The sequence below is a fragment of the Sturnus vulgaris genome, chromosome Z (genome assembly GCF_052056855.1).
Source record: "Sturnus vulgaris isolate bStuVul1 chromosome Z, bStuVul1.hap1, whole genome shotgun sequence".
Taxonomy (NCBI): Eukaryota; Metazoa; Chordata; class Aves; order Passeriformes; family Sturnidae; genus Sturnus; species Sturnus vulgaris.
The window spans coordinates 53,508,274-53,526,853 of record NC_142283.1 but is presented as its reverse complement, the minus strand read 5'-3'; the positions used below and the strand labels follow the sequence as shown (position 1 = coordinate 53,526,853).

The 18,580-nt window shown below is 36.8% G+C and overlaps 1 protein-coding gene across 6 annotated transcripts in view; it reads left to right on the top strand.

Moving 5' to 3' along the window:
- Positions 1–18,580, top strand: part of JAK2 (Janus kinase 2) — an 89,450-nt gene that overhangs the window by 4,946 nt on the left and 65,924 nt on the right. The window contains exon 2 of one of the 6 annotated variants that reach the window (XM_088155880.1): positions 8,332–8,664. The exons of the other annotated variants lie outside the window; for them this stretch is intronic. The gene's annotated coding sequence lies outside the window, so the exon portion shown is untranslated. The remainder of the gene's footprint in view (positions 1–8,331; positions 8,665–18,580) is intronic. 6 annotated transcript variants of the gene reach the window in all.

The following is an 18,580-nucleotide window of genomic DNA, read 5'->3' as shown; positions in this document are numbered from 1 at the left end:
GTAGTTTCACAATGGGTATTAACTGTTCTCTTAACCTTTCTTTGTTCTCAAGACTTTTCTTTCCTTAGCCTCTCACAAACACTGGAATTTGCTGCTCCCTCGGTTGTGTAAACACAACAGCTTCTTGTAGGGCTGTGCTGTAAACTGTATCACAAGTCACCTAAGTTAAAATTAATTTTTTGTTTCATTTGGAACAAGTGGCACGAGGGAAAGGGAATGGACAGGATAGCTTCTTAAGCTGGTTTGCAATGTCAGAGAAAATGTTGTGTAATCACATCCTGGATAACCCCAAAGATGGACTGAGCTACAAAAGAAATGTTGAGTTCCCAGTGGAATTGGAGGGCACTGGATTGCACAAGACCCAGATCCTCAGCTGTGGGCAGTAAAGCGTGTGTCAATCCAACAGCTGGCTCCCAAAAGACAGACTTTGGAACTACTCTAACAACTATGTAAATAGGTGCATGGTTATCTTTTAATTGCTGTATACCTGGGTCTTAATAAACCTTTGTAACTATGCTCTCTGTCAGGGAGCTTGTGAAAATGTACTTCTGGTTGCTTTTCTCTTAACCTGGTTTCTTCAGTTAAAGGTGATTTCAAGGTAGTTGGCTAACATTAGGGCATTCTGTTCCTATGTGTCTTTTCTTCCCTAAAATTGGAGCCTAGCACACTAAAACCACGTTTTGGACATTGAAAGGATGATGGATGTGTACTGAATTTCAGCGAGTATTACATAAGCATTCTTGCAGAAGCTGGGGATAGGCATGTTTGACTTAAGTTTGTGATAACAAGAATGCAAAACTTAATAAAACATACAGGCTCTATGTAAAGTGGATGTGAGAGTGACCTGGAGTCTTCACTTTTTATTGTTATGCATTGGCAGACCTAAAAGCAGTGTGATGAAATAGATGTGCATCAAAGTGGAGAATAAATAAACCGAGGGATTTATTTGGCTGAGGTGCAATGAGATTGCACCAGTATTACTCAGAAAGAAATGAATTTAAGGTATATTTGCAATATAGTTGCATGTGCAATTGTAACACCATGGGTGTACCTAAACTTGTTCATATTTCAGCAGCTGGAAGCCACAGCAGCTTAAACCATAAAGGACACTGAAAGTTTCACATGGCCTTTGCTACCCAAGCTGGTTTATATGTATTAACAGAGTTTAGAAGGATATCTTTATACGCAGCACCCTTAAGCCATGCCATAATTTTCTTGGGCTTTGATATTTTTTCCAGGTTTCTTTCCAAAGAGCTCTGCCACTTGCTGATTGCTATTTTATTGTCCTGGTTTCACCCAAGATAGAGTTAATTTTTCTGCAGTAGCTGCGAGAGGGTACAGCCTGGAGCCATGTGGCAGTGTCTAGGTTGTTATCCTATACCATGCACTTCATCCTGTCGGAACTAGGGTGATCTCTCTTCTGGAAAGAAGGGTGTTGCTTTGGGTCATGAAGTGTGGTGGGCAGAGGGAACCTGGGGCCTTTGGGGAGCGTTTTGCATGTAAATCACCCTCTTTTGTACACTTTTATTATCAATACTCTTGCTATTACTGGCCATTTTCTTATCTCATTGCTGCTTCCAGTAAATTGGTCTTATGTCAACCTGCAATCTCTGCCTTTTTTTTTCTTTCACTGGAGCAGGAACATGGAGGGAGCATCCAGGGTTTCTTTTTAGTGGGAGGACCAAATTGGGAACACCATTTGTAAATACCATGATCCTTATCAATAATTCTGCCAGTGAACCCACAAAGCTGAATTTTAAATTCACTTTGGAATGCAAAAATGTTTTTACTTTGTTTTTTGGAAATGATTATAGTATTGGCCAGTTTTTGTGGTGATTTGGTGAGTTTTGACGTGTAATTATTTCTAGCTCTTGAACCTGAGGTAAAAGTTTTTGGGTAGGTTGATAATACATTGTGTCTCTTTTTGTAGTTTAAGTTGTTATGCTGTGATGTGATTGTGCAGTTGTTATGAATGTGCAGGGTGGTGAAATAGTATATTTTAGTCAGACTTTTTAAAAGGATATTTGAAGTTTGTCATGATTTGTTATTACAGCACATTAACCACATTAACCACATGCTAGAAGGCACTGACTGACTGGTTTCTTATCCTTGCAGTAGTCTTGTGGGGTGCTCAACCAAATTCTATGAAAGGCCTTTGAGCAGCTTTATTTTAGAGTTTTTGAAACCATTTATGGAGATACAGAAAAGCATTAGTTTTGAACAGCATGTAGGGCACTTGGTGCTTTGTGTTAATGTGTCGAACTACTTTGCTCCCTCTCTGACATCTGTAGTATGTCTTGGATAAGAAACTCAGTACTATTTTGAGTTGATGCAATGTAGCTGAAGTGTTTCTAAGTGAGAATGCCTAAGGGGAAGTCACCTTGAGTGCCCTTTATCATGTAGTTAATGGATTAAATATCTGTGAAGCCAGGAAAAGTGATAGTCCCCTTTCATACTCAGGGGACACACAGAATGAAAACAAGAGGATATCATCCCTGATCTTCAGTGGACAGGCAGCTAATAGATATGAAAAAGATTTCCTTAAATTCTTGTTTGTTTTTAAAGAAAACTGGAGGTTATCATTACAATTCTGCTAAGGCCTAAATTTAGTCAAATAATATAAGTTTTAGTAAAGACAGCTACTGTATATATAGAGCCACAGAATAATTTAGTGAAGAGGGAACCTCAGTTCGTTTCTGTTTCAAAGTTCTGCGTAAAGCAGGGTCAGTAAGGAGGTCTTAACAGGCATGAGAGCTGTATCCAGACAAGTCGTAAAAATCTTCAAGGATGGAGAAAACACATCCAGTGCTGGGCCGTAGTCTGAATGTCAAACTTTCTCTTTATATCCTCTCTGAACTTCTTGTGTTTCAACTTGCTCCTGTCTGTTATCCTGTGGATAGAGGACAAGAGCTTGTCTCCATCTTCTGAATAACTTCTGTGCTGGTACTGGGGACTGCTGATAGGCTTCCCCAGTCTCCTCCAGGAGACTCTCTCCTCCTCTCTCTCCAGGAATAGGCCCTCCTGCATAGACCCTCTGTCCTCATAGGGTCTGTGCTGCAGCCTCCACCTCTGTTGGTGGCCTCTGCTGGGAACTTGTTCCTGTTTGCCAGTGTTTTCTTCTGTGTTAGGGCGGTGGAATAGGACCTAGGCTCAGAAGATTAAATTCAGCTAAGATCTGAATGTTGGCAGGTTTCTAAATAAAAGCCAGGACAATAGGTGGCCGGAGACTTTCTAGCAACCAAACTGGGAATATATTCTTCTCCCAGTTTGTGTAAAAAAAAACATACGATGATGAACCATGATTGCTTTAAATCCTTGAAGATACTGTGACCAGAAACAGGGTGTTTCATTCTTTAATGAAATAGTTCATTAAGTTCATTCTTTAAAGAACTGCACAGTTTGAAAAATATTGTATGTTTTGATAAAATTTGGTTATGTAACATTTCTTTATAAGTATTGTATTTAATAATGTCAGCTGTAGTTTTCTTCAAGAGTTTCCTATGTTTTGTTACATTTCAGTTTTAGAAATGTAGTATGCCAACAGTAAGTTAAAAATTATTGTAGTTAAAAATTATAACCATTGTGCTTTTTGGCATAATGTAATTAACTAAAATTCAAAGTCTAGATTGAACTCATTAAGTTCCATCTCTTCTTACATAAAAATGCACCATAATGTGTCTTGTTTAATTAAAAACATTAGTGCAGAGAACTATTTGGCTCCTTGAATGATTAAACACGTGGAACAACAGTTTAAAAAGTAAACATGCCACATAAGTGGTTTATATTAAATGTTCTCTTTAATTTCCATCATAACTTAAATATATTTTTAGTTTGAATAAATAAATGTCAGGCCATTAGATTGCTAAGTACTTAATTATACATTATATGCATATAACACATGTATTCGTGTTTGTGGGTTTGTGGTGGGTTTTTTTGTTTTGGTTTGGAGGGGTTTTTTTGGCCTTTTTTGTTTGGTTGGTTGGTTGGTTGTTTTTTTTCTTTTAATTTTCTCTTTGAGTCTCTAAGATTAATGGACTATTAAACTAGCTGGAACTTTTGCAGTGTTATGGTCTTTTGTTTTTGTCAGGTCGTTAAACTTCAACCTGTTGAGACCAATATGTTCTGATTTGCTGGAATGAATGTCTTCTAGAACTGGTTATAAGGGTATGCTGGTGCAATTGGTTCTTTCATCAAGCTGGATTCCTGAGTGCAAGTTCATAAGTCAAGTTTTAGTATTTGCCTTTCTTAACAGTTTATCTGTGATCTCATTGCATACAAATAAAGTTAATAGTGGAATGTAGGTTTCTTCCCTGGAGGAACATAAATATATTGTCGATCAGTATGCCATTTTTCTGCATCACTTAATGACCTCTACATTTTTAATAGACGTTTATTAAACAAATAGGTTTAATAAGAGCTTGTACTAGTGGTATTATTTGTGCCTAAAATTCTTCAATTTCTTACTAAAATTTGCTCTTGTATATGAGGAGCTAAGTATATATGTAAAGTTAGAACACTTGCCTTCTGTTCCTGCTTCTTTTTGGTTTCTATTGCTTCTTAAAGTTCATGTTCCTGACTCTTTTCTTATTATAATGACCTAAATTATTAGCCTGTTTTCTTGATTATAAAATATTAAGACAACAGAAGAGATTTTTAAGAAATCCCATTGTTAAGCAAAATAACATATTAATTACTTCCCCTGTTAGGCAGAGGTATATGTTCAGAGGCAGTAAACATGCATGGATTATCACTATGGTGTTATTGGTTGAAACAGTATTTTGCTTATTTCTGGTTAAGAGGAAAATCTAGTTTCTCATCTAACAGTTAGTTCTTCATAATACATTACAATGATTCTAGAATTCTTACCTGTTGTTTGGTACAGTATCTTTCTCATCTAGACGTAACTTTCAGTTGCTCACTGAGCCTTTAGAGAAAGAAAGTAAGCAAACAAAACTGCTGCATATCCTTTTGCTGTCAGGAAGCTAAGACGGTAAATCATTGTCACTGATGACACTTACAGGAGAAGAAAGAGAAACAAAGTGAAGAAAGTATTACAGCCTTCCTGGCAAAAAACCAAGATGCAGCAAGAAGGTTAAATGGGCTTGTAGACTCATTTGGTAAGCTTACACAGCAGGTGGAAGGGAAAAAAGTTTGTTTAAATTGTTAATTTTAGCGTTCTAATATGAATGATACTGCACCACAAACAAGATAACTATTTTGAACTTACAAATAGAAGAAGATGATATTAGTAAAAGACACTGGGATATGATATATATAGAAAATATATGAGGCTATAAGAATAATATAACTTACTGTTTCTAAATGGTTATATTTCTAGTGTTATTAGAAAAGGAATTTTCCTCTTTTATCACAATAGCAAAAATACTTCTGCATTCCTTTCTTGGAGTAGTGGAGCATGAGGTGAATTTACAGGCAGAAGTGGGAACTCAGTAGGATTCTGGGAATAATATGGACTTAAAGTAAAGAGAGAGCAAGAATATATATGGCTTTGTCTCATCATCCCTCCAGATGCCTCTCTGTTCATTACCTTACTATCTCTTTACTCTTCTTTTTCAGAACTTTTCTCTCATGTTCATCCACATCTCTCCTGTTGAGGCTTTGTTGCTTTCTTACATGTCTTCTTCTGGTCCCACTAATAAAACAGCCATTAGCTGTTCTGCTCTGAATCAAGTAGGTTTTAAGATTGCTTTCTGATCTTGACAGTAGTCAATGTCTGACCTACTTGGAATCAAACTTCATGGCCCAAATCTAGCCAAGCGTTCTGTCTTTCATTTCACATTGCTGAAACAACTTTCTATCTTTCTGGATCTGTTGTCCTCAGATTTACTATAGCCAACTCCCAGTCAAGTTTTGAGTGCCTCTGGAGAGAAAATGGGAAGAAAATATAACCAACAAGCACTTTACAGCACATTAAATATCATTAGATTTGAAAGCTGTGCTAAGCTATATTAAAATTTTCTGTGGGGTCAGAAAATTGATTTTCAGTTGGAGAGCTGTTGCTGGTTTTGAAATAGAAATTAGTTTTGATTTGTTAGTGGAAAAAACAAATTGTTTGTGAAAAGAAGATTGTGAAAATACTCAGTTATGTAAGCCTCAGTGGGTAAGAGTATAGTATTTTGATTAGAATTTCTTTTGAAGCATGAGGAAGAAGTATCAATATTTTGTCTGGAAGGAAAACAGAAACTGGCAGGCTGCTTGGTAGTAGATGAGAACTGATGTTTAGTCTGAATGCAAGGATGATGGTAGAAGGCAAATGTATTACAAATGAAGGAAAGAAAATACAGATGGTAGGTAATTAAGAAGGTGCAAGAAACTCTGAAATTAGTTCAGTTGGTTAGAGCATGATGCTAAAAATGCTGACCTTGTGGGTTCAATCCCCACACAGGCCATTCATTTAGGACTTGGGCTCAGTGATCTCTGTGAGTCCTTTCCAATTTAGTGATTCTTAAAGTTGTAAGTTGTCCTTGCTTCTTTGACTGTGAAGTGTCACAAAAATGAACTGAATGTTCTGTGAAGGTGTGGGTAGATGAGTGGTTCTGTATGGAAATACAGACGGGTGCAAGTCCTTGCGTGTCTTTTTAACTTTAACTGCTACAGTAAATGTTTAATTATTCCAGCAGTAGTAACTGTTGTGAAGTACTGTGTAATGTCAAATTTCAGTGAGAAACACTGAAACAACTGCTGTGTTGAGAGTGGAGATGTCCTTTGTGATAAGACTTTGGAAATATTCTTTTATAACCTCAGTATAGACAATTGATGTAGGACAAGATTGATTTTGGTAGGTGTTTGAAGAAGGCATTCATGCTATCTGCAAGTGTTTTGCTCAGTTTTGATTCACAATGGTTGAGGCTCAGATACTCTGGCTTTATATAAAGATTTCATAATTTAAACCAAAATTTTCTCTAAACTAGTGTTTATTTCCCCAGAGAATGCTGTATCTTACATGTGTAATCTTACACATTCCTTTCTTCTTTTTCACCAATACTTTTATAGTTTCTTTACAGGGGAATAAACAGAAATATGTATTTCGGATTGTAGTCCTTTCATTTTTTAGGCCATGTGATCAAATAAAGTAGCAGCTTAATAAACCTATTATTTATGACAGCTCCATCCACTAACACAGATCATGTACAGGATTGGTTTTGCAATTACAGTTTGTGATCTCTCATTTCCTGTTTGTTCCTACATACTTTTATTTGAAAGTTTTATTTTACCTGTGTAATGGATGAGGCCCTTTTGAAGTCATAATTAAAATATTGTATCAGGGTACTTATTCACTGGTGAATTGCTACATAATATAACTGTTTGTTACTGAAGCAAATGACAGACCCATAAGTACATTGCTGTAAATACAATGTTTGCTGTAAAATATTATACAATTCTGTTGTTTATATGAGAGGGAATCTTTTATAGGTATCATTGCATACCTACATAACATCAGTCGTTCTGTATTTTAAATTGTGACATGCCTCTGTTTCATGGAATATTTGAGTCAGTTCTAGGTAATGATTAGAATTTCATATGCTTTCAGAATGTAATAGAACATTTCAAATGTATGATGGCTAATGCTACTGTTTCTGCTAGTTTCAAAACATTTATTGAAAAGTACTCTTGGTGTTCAGCAAGTAGATCATCAAAATTCAGCTGTTGGACTAGTTCACACAAAGTCTGGCTTTAGCAAATCTCATTATATGATTACAGCCATACTTAAAGTGTTAAATTGTGTGTACAAGTAATGAAAGAAATGGCAGGTCAGCTGTGGATTACACAGACTATGTGGGAGTGTCAGTTTGGTAATTTGTCTGTCTTTTCATTTCTGTCCTTGTAACCTGAAAATCCTAGCTGATTTAAGAACATCATGTTTACTGTGAAGACTACTATGATAACTAGACCATTTATTTGGAACAGATGCATGATATCGAGTCTAGGCTCGATAAAAGCAACACATCATTTGACATCTGCAATGCTGTGTTTCTTTCACACAAAAAAACAGAAGATAAAAAACCCTTATGTAATTTTCAGCTCACTAATAGTGCTGGAACTAGTGAAACTGGTAATCTAAACTTAATAACAGGCAGAAATGAAGTAATTTGCAGCACAGAAGTAAGAAAAAATTGGCATGATTACATGAAAATTACTTTTGTAGAACCTTTTTCTAGATATATTTCCTTGCATGTTCTAGGATTTATATGCATTTTAAACTTACTTCTAATGGGCAAACAACTCTTTGAGTGTTGCCTGTTTGCAGATAAACCTATCTTTTAAAGTTCAGCTGTCACATATAGCCTGATCAATAATTTCTACTTGCAGTGGATTATTTAAAATTACCAACTTGAGAGCCGTTACACAAGAAGACACTGCAGATTATCAACTCTGAAAGCAACTTGCATGCTCTTGAGTGATAAAGAAATGAAATACCAGGGAGACCTGGCCCTTTTGTCTTCTACCAAAAGGAAAAATAACCCTCAAACCTCTCAAATGGGCAGAACAAGTTCCTTTGAGAAGTCCAGCTGTTAGGAAACGAAGGAGGAAATAGGAAATGGAGACTGGCCTGATTAAACAAAGGAAAAGGAACTTAAAGTGGCGAACTTCTACAAAATACAGAATAGAGCAGGGATATAGAGTAAAGTGGAAAGAAGAAAGGTGAGTTTCTTTTTCTCCTTCTTTTTTCTTTTTGTCTTTTTCAGGACAGGGAGAGGATTATAATGTATAAAAGAGAAGGGAGGAACAAAACCAGAAAAAAAAAAATGAAAGGGAATTTATCTGCCAGCATAATTATAGTACTGCTGGACAAAAGGCTCAGCTTGATAAGCATTTAGAGGTTTTGCAGGACCAGTACAAGCAACATATTTGCTTTTGTGTGGTAAAGGGAAAAATATTTAACCACTTGCCCAAGTAAAGCTACTGCATTGAAAAAGCTCCTGAAATGAAAGACCAGTAAGGGGGCCCTCAGTAGCTGCGCAAGCTCAGTACAGAAAAGACTGATTAGAGAACAACTGTAGCTCTAGGAAGGCAGTTGGACTGCATGTAGGACTGCTTTGGATTTGTAAAAGAAATAAGATGTAATGATATTTCATCTGGTTTGGTCATAGTGAAAAACACCCTTGTTTCAATAATATGTCCTTTCACCAGGATGTGGGCTCTGGTGCGTGAAGCCTTTGCCTGCCTAGCTAGTACCTCCTGTGTTAGTGAATTGGCAAAAGTTTCCTACCCAATCTATCAGTTAGTCACAAACACATAAAAACAGAGTGAAAAGGAAGACAGCCATGAAAGTGTTTCTGTATTTGATTGGTTATAGAGTAAAATTGCTAATATGGTGAGGTAGACAATAGGAAGGGGTTTGGCAAGGCTGGGATGAGAAGGTATGTGGGAAGCTTGCTGTCACTCTTACCAACGCCTCTTACAAACAAGAGGACTGAGGTCCTCGAGCATAAAACACTGAGGAGAGAGAGGGGTTAAGAGTTTGGAGTACTGATACTTTCTTCTGTGTCAAAGGCCTAGCAGACATTCTTGAAGGACTCCAGAAGATGGGGTTTTCAGTGCTGCAGTGATCCTCTTTTGACTGAGTTGAAGGACAAATTAATTAACTGAAGTCAAGTAAGATAGATGAAGAATGCCAGTAGGTTTTTATTTGTCACTGTTTTATTTCTAGTACTTCTGCTGCAGTGAGAAGGGCTGGTCATTAAAGTGACAACATTATTGTATTACTCAGTATTGTTACACTACTTGAAATAATTCGAAGAAATACTTTTAGAGAAACAATATATAGGTAGCTTTCATCAAAGCAAGGAGTCTTGTTATTTGATTATATTCACTGTAAAATAAGGTCCCTATAATATTAAGAATGAAAGAATACTCAGAACTGCAAATGTTCTTGCAGGCATTGAAGTGGCTTTTAAGGAGATGTTTTGAAGTGCTTTTTAAGTGGATCTGCATCTGGATCACTTTTTTTTTTGTTCCTGTGTATTAAAAATAACCAGACACCTATATGCAAAAGATTCAATATTATCACTAGAAAGCTGCTTTCTGCTCTTTTGGGATTCAAGTTGAAATTTACATTAGGTTAATATGCATAAATCAAGTCAACAATCAAATATGTAAGACTCCCACATCTTACTGAGGTGCAACTTGTTTAATTTGATTTTTTTTTTTCTATGAGGATTCAAGTACTGTTTCAGTTCTTGGGCTCTCAGTCAAAGCCTTGTGAAATAATTTGAATTCATTTGAATTAAACCATTTTAATTTTGAGGTATGTGGACATAATACAAATTTGAGTAATATGTGACTCAGGTAGTAGTTTAATAAATTGAAGCAGTTTTTCTGTGTATTATCTTTTGACTTAGCTTGATTTCTGAGTTAGTGCTGAGGTAAGTAGGTTACTGAAACATCATTGTTCTAGATAAAATAACAGATGGAGCATTTTGGAGGCTGCCACCATTTAGCAGCCACTGGATTTGTTACTTTGACAGCATTTCTGTGTAGCAGGTCCTGTTTATTGTTAAAACCTTGAAGTTCTTGATCTAAGTTTAACAAGCTTCTATGTCCCAGAAGTCTCCTGCAATGTAAGGTAAATGTTGAGAAAAGGTACAGGAAAATTCCCATATTCATTTCCACTTGACACTTCTAAAGATAACAGAGGACTAGGGGCTGGACAACAGAATAAAAAAGGTTATAGTCCTTGCTTGTTTTCGTTGGCAGACTGGGTTGCAGAGACATACTTTATAGTAGTTGCAGGGGAAGAAAAACCTTTAATCTTCAAACATTTTGCAATTAGTAACATCTCTTCCATGCTAAAATGGGTTCTCTGATTTTTTTTTAATGTCTAATTGACATTACTTGCTGGTTGATGTAATCCCACAATGTATCCTGGTTAAAAAAAAAAAAAATCCTATTCAGAAAGAGGCTATTTATTTCTAGGAATCACTTTGCATCTATGTGTTAGGATTTTTTCCCGTGTATAGACTGAGTTTGTTGGTCACTGATGTTACTTGGAGTAAAATACTACTTTCTCTCATGTAGTCTAGCAAAGTCTATTGTAGTGTTATGAAACATCCTTCAAGTTTGAGGAAAGGGGTTCTCTCATTTTAAAGTTTGTTCTGCACTGCTTGGGAAAAAAATCATGTGAGCTGAAAGAAAGTTTAAAACGGAACCAGCTACTTTGTGTTTGTTTTTGTTGCACAGCAAAGTTACTATATAAAAGTAGAATTTTGGGTTGCTGTTCCTTCTTTCATATGCAGGTCTTGCAATTGTTTCGTGGATTTTTGCAAGTTAGAAGCTGTTCCAGCAAGTTTAGTGACTGTGTCAAATATGTGCAACTTCAACAGAGACAGCAAATGTTTATGAATGATAGCTTTATTCTTTGATGTAGTCCCAATTTTTGCAGTTGTTAAGCATTTTTATGTTTGTAGTTTGTTGTCTAGATAGTCTTTAAACTAGAATAATCCTAAATAAATGCAGATACGATAAAACCGTGTGATCTTTTCTGGATTTCAGCCAGGTTGTATGTAAGTTCCCCACCCATGGTGACTTTTATATTTGGAGCATATAAGTAAAATAGAATGTGCATAATGCTTATTATATGTGTATGTACAAAGAAAACATAATCTGATCCATATATATATAAGTAGTGCTTATAAGATGTCTTTACTGCTCAATTACATTGAAACTTTGTATTCAATTCAGCTCTCACTATATCAGGAGTTACTGTGATTACTGCTTTTCAGGGCATGCTCAATTATTTCCTAAATGTAGCCTGCATTTTTCTTGAGCTTTTAACTTGACATTGATATCATTAAAATGTATGTTTTTGGGGTTTTTTTTAAGTTCTGTTTGAAAGGCTTCTATCTAATTTTGTCTGATTGTGCATTCCAGTTCAAAGCTTCTTAATACTAGATCATTCCAACACTGGCATGCTGGAAGAAGCTCAGTGAAGTACTGCCAAAGATGAATGCAGCAGGAGTACATGATGTACTGTGGTCTGAGGGAATTGTGTATTTTCATTTGGAGAAGTCTTAGGAGACATCTGTTTGTTGTCTTTAGCTACCTGATGGGAGGCTATAAAAAATATGCAGCTGGACTTTTTTTTTTTTTTCTTTTTTTTTTTGAAGGTACAGGGTGTTTGGGTGAGAGAAAACAAACACAAGGAGCATGGGAAATTTTTGTTAGGTATTAAGAAAATCTTTTTCAGCAGGGGCACAGTAAAACACTGGAACAAGCTGTTCAGAAAGTTGTGAAATATCCATCTCTGAACATGGTAAAAATTTTGCTAGACAGGCTTTGAGCCTGGTATAATTTGACCCTACTTTGAGCAGGAGTAATAGACCAAATGGCCACCATAAGTCTCATTGAACTATATTAATCTGTAATTTATTATTATTACTATTATTATTATTGTTTTTTTTCACTTTCACATGTAATAGTTGTGACTTTCAGTTTTGTTGCTATATAAAAATAGTGAATTGTTTCACACCAAAGAAAATATTTGCTTAAATTGCACTTGTATATGAATAATCCTAACATTAGGGTAAATAATATTGCTTGGTTTTGATTCCCTTTTGATTATTACTTTGAGATTCTAATTTGTGTGCCTAACCACCTTTTTGAAGTGTGGGTTTTTTCCTGTTTCTCAAAGTGGAATGCAATGGGATATTAAGTCTAAATCCCTGCAAATGTCTGCTGAACCTGTATGGATATTTGTGGTTAAATTTAATGCCTCACTATGTAGAAAGTATGCTCATGGCCTTTTTTTCTGTACGAAACCTTTTATTTTCAGATTTTCCTTGAGTATCTTTCTAAGAACATAGAAGTTTGTAGCCACAAACCAGCTTTTTCTTAACTCTACTGGTTTTTCTGCAGATTTAGAGAAACTCTGATTTTCTGTGGTGCATTTTCAAGTAGGATATGTTTTCAAGTTGCTGTATGGCAGTTAGAGTGGAGCATGTTCCCACAGATGTCTCTGCATATGTACTAGCAATCCTGTGTTTTCGGAGTGAAAAAAGTGCTGAAAACTTTTAAATAGTACTAACTGAAACTGGCTTACTGAATATTGTCCCAGTACAAAGACAAGTGCTGAGCAAGTAGGGAGCAATTAGGAATACCAGGTGAAAGGGAGAATAAGACTTTAGCTGTCCAGAATTTCACAGATTTAAGTTAATGTGAAACTACTGTACTCCTAAACCAGACTGCACAAACCTTCATGTGTAAGACTTTTTTTTCCTTAGTAAATTTGGTACTAGAGTTAGTTAATAGTGAAATAATTACAGTAATCTTACGTTTTGGTGATGTTAGAATAGCAGTGTGGCTCGTTTTGTAGACATTCAAAATTAACTGAGCTGCTTGTTAAGCTCTGAACATAACACTCTTACAGATAAATTTTCAAGTAAATGCCTTTGGTTCTGTGTACTTTTATTTCTCTGGCATGTTTATAGAATGGGTATCTTTCACAGTTTCTCTGTTTTTTTAAGGGGTTTGAATGGTTAAATTTATCTATCTGTTTATGTACCAAAACATAGCATGTAGAAGTTATTTGGGAAGTTGAGAATTGAAGTGAGGTTTCTTTGGACTTCATAAATTAGATGTTGATTCCTCACACATTCAAAAGATTTTGTTTGAATTTGCAGTGATGTTAACACTTGCCTCCCTTGCTTCCACAGCTTTGCCAGCAGCTCATGTATTTCAGTAGTGTAAATTGTGTTGATGTTTTTGAAAGTGCCACTTTCATGTAAGAACTTTTTCAGAACTCCTCATAACTGCATTCTTCTCATGTGTTTCCAGGAGACCTACCACTTTTGTATGAGAACTGATGTGTTTGTGTGGGTTCAGTTCTCTTGTGGTCTGTCAATTTTGCATATCTTGTATCTTACATTGTTAATTAAATGCTGCTCTACTGCTGTTCCAAAAGGTCTGTGTTGACTGGTGCCCCATTTGAGATGCAGGCTTCCCAGTTCATGCAGTTCTTTCTGCTGGTCAGCCTGTATAATCAGTTATGCCTCAAAAAAAGCACTGCCAGGATTTTTCCTTTAGTTTATGCCCATCTTTTCCTTCTTAAGGGTCAGGAGGCTTCATTGGAGAAGGTCAGTTGCCTTCCTCCTCGAGTCCTTTAAAGATCTCTGGATAATTAACTTAGGTAGTTCTGCCTCATCCCATGTTGTGTTCCAATGTGTGTCATTGTCCTTGCCAAATGGATTTGCAGTACTGCCTGATTTTGCTGCTATATTCTGTGTCTTTCCTGGGAGCAAAATGGCCTGCATGTTTTCTTTTCCTTTCTTTCCCTGCTTACCTAGTTATTTTAGTATGGAGTTGTTATTTTACAATGACTTGTCTGTCTTAGGTCATGCAATGACTGCTCATGTATGTATTTTTTCTTGTCTGAAAATACCTAACGGTTGCACTGCTTTGTGTATAGTTTAATTACTTGGAAGTTGAACTCATGAGTAGCTGATCATCATTCTCTGTCTTTTAAGTTAGTAAGTTACTCTAATTCCTTTCCTCTTTTGGGTCACAGAAGAAGAGTGCTAGTCAGTAGGATTGGAGAAAGAAGAAAACTGTAGAAAGTGACAAGAAAAGACTGAGAAAGGAAACATTAGAGGAAACAAGAAATTGCATGGACATGAGGATTGAATATTCTTAGGGTTAATAATTTGGGGAGAAAAAGTCAGAATTTTAAACTTAATTCTAGGACCTTAATATCTTCTGGTCTGATAATTCTCATGTCTAAAGGGACAAACACTTCCATCATTTTTCACAGAGTCAATCTCAGATCTTTTCCAGTCTTAGCAATTCTATGAGTCCAGCCATAAACCTAGTAGTACAGTGTTCACCACTACATGCTATCCTATGTGCCACATCCACATGCCTTTTGAACACTTTCAGGGGTGGTGATTCCACTACCTCCATGGGCAAGCTGTTCCAATGCCTGACTGCCCTTTCAGTGAAGAAATGTTTCCCAATATCCAATCTAAATCTCCCCAGGTACAGCTTAAGTCCATTTCCTCTTGTCCTGTCACTTATGAACTGAAAGAAGATACCAAACCTTACCTCACTATGACCTCCTTTCCGGTAGCTGTAGAGAGGAAGGTAGTTGTTTTAAAGTGTTTCTTGTAAAGACCACAAAGCTGGTTTTTAAAATTCATCTTGGATCACTATGGAACTACCCTGTTGTGGGCTTGTTCTGCTCCTAAGCTCTTTTCTAGGCACTTAGACTGCCTCTAGAAGAACTAGATGTGCCTTTGGTGTCATTGTGTATGCCTGTTCTGAAACAAGTGTACCAACAAATGGCCTAGAAAACATGTACTGAGAGAGATTTAACTCTCAAAATCAAATTGCCTGTTGTAGTTTAGGTAGAGAAAAAAATAGAAGCAACAGAATTGTTCCATGAGCAGTTGAAAATTAGTCTGAAGTCAGACAATGCACTAAACATTGACAGAAGCTGACAGACTCAAAGAGTGTTTGAAGTTGGAAGGGTCCACAGTGGGTCATCTGGTCCAACCTCTCTGCTGAAGCAGGGCAATTGCAGAGCACATGGCATAGGGATTGTGTCCAGACAGTTCTTGGATATCACCAGTAAGAGAAGTTCCACAGCCTCTCTAGACAATCTGTTCCAGTGCACCATGCACTGCACTGTGCAGTAATTAATCCTTGTATCCGGGTAGAATGTCTGTTGCTGTTACTGTTCATTTTCTTATCACATTGCTGTTTCCAGTAACTTGTTCTTATCTCAACCTGTGGTTGTCACCTTTTGTGCCTCCAGTTCTCAATTTCATCCTGCCAGAGTGGGAAGAGAAGATCAAGCAAATGGTATTGGTTTGGGAGAGTTCCACTGGGGGCACTGAACTGAAGGAATACTATTCCTTAACCACAACAAATGTTTAGAAAAGATGACTAAGTACAACTAGTTGGCTTTGTGTGCATTAAGTCAAAGCCACTACAAAGTGGCTGTAAATGTATTTTCATAAATAAGTGAAATAATCTTAATTGTTGTTGGTAAATTCTCTAGAGATATTTCAAAACTGGTATTGGATTTACAGGTGTCACAATTTGTTATATAGCAGTTTGAGAAAAAGAAAGAAGGAATTCTTCATATAGCTGAAAGAAACAGAAGGAGTAGACTAAGAAAGAAATGTTTCATAACCTAGTACTCCATTGTAGAAGTAACATTAGCAGCTCAAAATACTGAGATCAGGAGACATGAAAGAGCAGAGAATGGCGAAGAAAGCATGCACTTAGGAATTCAGGTTTTGAATCAAGAAAGGTCTCTGTTCTGAATCTTCAACAAGAAAAAGGAGGAAAGGAATGCAGTTAGGCAAAGGTTGTAGTGCAGAATGCCTGGAACAAGTTACCTTTATGATGATGTGTCTGTCCAAAAAATATGGCCTATGTTGATTAGCTTTATTGCCAAGTTCACATACTTGAAAATTTTACGACCATAAGCACTAATTAATTTTTCTCATACTGTCTATGAATATCAGTCTGTAGAAGTTTTGTTGAAAGCTGTTGTATTGTGGTATGTCTTAGTGGGCACTGGGCTTCAAGCAAAATCCAAGGAAGGATCAAATAGGAGTAAGAAGGAACTTGGTAGGCTTCACTCTGTCAATTTCTTTTCCTGTTCAGTAGACAGTTGAATCTGGGCAGTAGTCGGTAACAAATTTATGTCACATACTGGTACTAAAGGGAAGTTAAATTTTTCAAGCTTATCACATTGGTAGTCTAGGGAATTTTAATAATCACAAAATCATTTATGATAAGCTGTTTCTTGCTGTGACACCAATCACAAAGCAAATTCTTCACTGATTGTAGAACTAAATACTATTAACAAAGAAAACTTTTGATTATAGGCAAGTACTTGAAGTAGAAAAGCAGTTATCTTTAATTTGAATTATTTTGAAAAACTGAAAGTAAGACAACTATTTTAAAGGCAGGTACTTGTTTCTAATTTCCCATAAATCCATCATATATATTATGATAATTGTAAGTAAAGCAACTGAGGGAAGGGGATGTACTGCAAGTGTGTTTAATTAACTTTGATGGCTGAATAGAGAAAACATGCACTAACATCCCACATGCACATTGTGGAAGGGTTTGTTGTGTGTTCGATGTAAACATAAATGAGCAGGAAGGCTGAGAAATCACGCTGTAGAAGGACCAGTATTAACTTAGCATTGACAGGTGAGAATCAGCTAATTGTGTTGCTCTTGCTTTTAGTGCTTCTGAACATCATCTAGGTTTGTTTCTCGTCAGTCTGTGCTTTGACCTCTTCAACTTCTGTATGGCTGCACAGCCTTCAGACTCGTATTACAAAAGCAAGGTATGCAGGGGTGAAAGCTGTGACAAGACACAAGAAAATGACAAACTGCTTCAGAAGCTGTTGGGAGCTGTCTATCCTTCAAGACCACCAGTGCTTCATTAGGGCATTGAAACTTGTAGTATTGATTTTATGTGTTTGGCTAGAGAAGAAACTGGCTGGCATGGATGTATTTTATAAACCAGCGTTATTACAGCTGGCACAACTTGCTGAAGCCTCTTCACCACCCTGTTAGGCTAGGTGTTTTAAAAGCCCTGTAGAAAACTATGTACTTTCCTTCCAGGAGAAAGAAAAACTGGTTTATCTGAGCAAGATGTTTGCACAGACTGCCTAAGAAAAATTTGAGCAAATTTACCTGTGAGTTTGTGGACTGTGCAGAACTATTTCTTCAATTAGATTTTGTATATACTTGTGAGAAAACTGGATGTTTATTATTATTTATTTTGTTGATTGTATGTTCCAGGTGGTAAGGAAATAATATAGCTACTTTTTTCTTTCTCTCTCCATTTTGTTTGAGAATGGCAGATCAGCTGGAACCACAAGGATTAGAGCTGCTTTGTTCTTCTGGAGGGTTGTGTTGTTAAAAGTATTTACTGTTCTGGTTTCTTTCAGTAAGGCTAGTTGGCTCTGCAACAGGTAATATTTGCCAGTAGTTGAGACTAAACAATCTTTATCCTGTCATTAGAAACATGCAGAGCATGCTATAGAGACATAGAATCATAAAGGTTGGAAAATGCCTCCGAGATAAGTCCAGCCTTTTACTGAACAACTACTATGCCCACTAAAACCGTAGCATAAAGTGCTATGTCTACTCATTTAAACTCCTCCAGGCATGGTGAATCCAGCACTCACTGAGCAGCCTGTTCCAATGCTTAACCACTCTTTCAGTGAAGAATTTCTTTCGTTATATCCAACCTGAACCTCTCTTTGCACAGCCTGAGTTACTTCCCCTTGTCCTGTCACTTGTTAATTGGGAGAAGGGACTGAACACCACATTGCAACAGCCTCCTTTCTCATAACAGCTGTAGAGAAATACTGTCACCCCTGAGCCTCTTTTTCTTCACCAATTCCTTGCCCTTCTCTGGACATGCTCCAGCACCTCAATGGCCTTGTCATAAGGGGCCAATACTGACCACAGGATTCACGGTGTGGCTTCACCACTGCCAAGGGAAGGGGGCAACCAGTGCCCTGGTCCTGCTGGTACGTGGCCTCTTGTGCCATGGTGGCTGAAGGTCACTAAGAAATAGCAGCCACTTCTAC